This window comes from Acyrthosiphon pisum, chromosome A2 (assembly GCF_005508785.2).
Source record: "Acyrthosiphon pisum isolate AL4f chromosome A2, pea_aphid_22Mar2018_4r6ur, whole genome shotgun sequence".
In the NCBI taxonomy this organism is placed as follows: Eukaryota; Metazoa; Arthropoda; class Insecta; order Hemiptera; family Aphididae; genus Acyrthosiphon; species Acyrthosiphon pisum.
Window position 1 is genome coordinate 118,204,342 of NC_042495.1, and position 1,803 is coordinate 118,206,144.

Consider the following 1,803-nt stretch of genomic DNA (forward strand, 5'->3'; position numbering starts at 1 on the left):
GCACATTTTTGATTAAACCAATGCTTTGCTTTACCCCTAGAAGGTTGCTTTATCATGTTGTCCGCTACCTCCAGGACTGAGCTCTTAATTATTTCCCACGCAGTTTGTACTTCTGAATGCTCTTCTAGTCTATTTGTATGAATATCCAGTGCATCTTTTATTCCCTGCTGAAATTGTTGAAGTATTCTTTCCTCTCCTAGTTTATCCACATCGAACCTAGTAGTATTTGTTTTCTTCCTTTTCGCTTTCCAATGGTTTGACAATATTAGTTTTACCTTAACTAGTACTAGGAAATGATCGGAATCACCATCGGCTCCTCTTTTAGACCTTACATCCTTGATACATGATCTATGCACTTTATCAACCAAGACGTGATCTATTTGACTTTGGTAAATTCCTCCTGGTGAGGTCCACGTATATTTGTTTATATTCTTCCTGGGGAAGAAACTACTGCTCACTATGAGGCCATTAGCTATTGCGAATTCAACTAATCTGGTGCCGTTTCCATTGCTCAAATCATGTATACTCTCACTACCAATTGTAGGTCTATATATCGTTTCTCGCCCAACTTGTGAGTTAAAGTCCCCTAATATAATTTTTAAACAGTGTCCTGATAGACCATTGTACACTCTCAATGATAATATTATAATAATTAATAGGTATATATAATTTTGCGATTTTGAAGAAGATAAATAACAAATTAATTAATAAAATAAATAACGCAATAAGTCGCTTACTTGGGACTTTTTCCGCTTATGATTAACAAAAAGTCGACAAATGCCGCCGGTATCTGGTGCAAAAAAAAATTCAAAACCATGCAGATCCACAAGTTGGTGCACGCAATGTAAAACCCATACCACATTGACCGCAAAGGTGGTGATGCGTAGTAATGTTCAGAAATTCCTTCAATATATTTGTTCCATGTTAACGGGCTATCAGCACTTGAAACGTAATTGTAGATTTTTGGTTGTTCATATTTTGTGTAGTCACAGTCTTGATGTCTGCAAATGATCGTAATTATTAAATTATAAACAGCAACCCGCGTACACAAAATACAAAATATTATGATACACTTTATCATAATATAGCTCTCCCGATTATATGTCTACGTGTTAGGGAAATATTTTGAAAAATCTATACTTAATTTTTTCCAATTCGATCACTGGGTGTAAGTATATCATATAATATTATCGTGTTACATATATCATTAATATTCTCATTACCTACTTTTATAACTATGAAGATAAATAATTCATTATACAATGTACATACTACACACATTTGATAGATTTTTATCATAATATCATAGCCCATAGAGATAAAATTTACCTCCACAAAATTATTGAATTAATAAATTAATTTTAATTTTTTTTTTGCTGGGGGCTTTGTTTTAATTTAACTTTAAATTGAATATAATAATAATTGTGGTACTATAATAATGTTTCATTAGAAGCACGTCATAATACAAAATAAATAAATTCATTCATATTTTATTATTAATTATTGTTATAGTATAATAATATTATTATCATCTACCTTTTTACGGTATCCCACATAACACTGATCAGTGCGTTGGCAGTATAATCCGCTGGGATTATATCGGTTACTTTGTCTGTGGCGAGGTTGATCATTCTCAAGAATCCGACTATGACACCTGTTATCATTCCTGTGGGTCCGTTCATGTTTTCCAACCATCCTGGATTCCGGTTCAGACTTCGTGCATCCGACTATAAAATATTATAAAACAAATTGACTAGTTATACAAAATAAAACAATATTACGAGTATATATAATTATTCCATG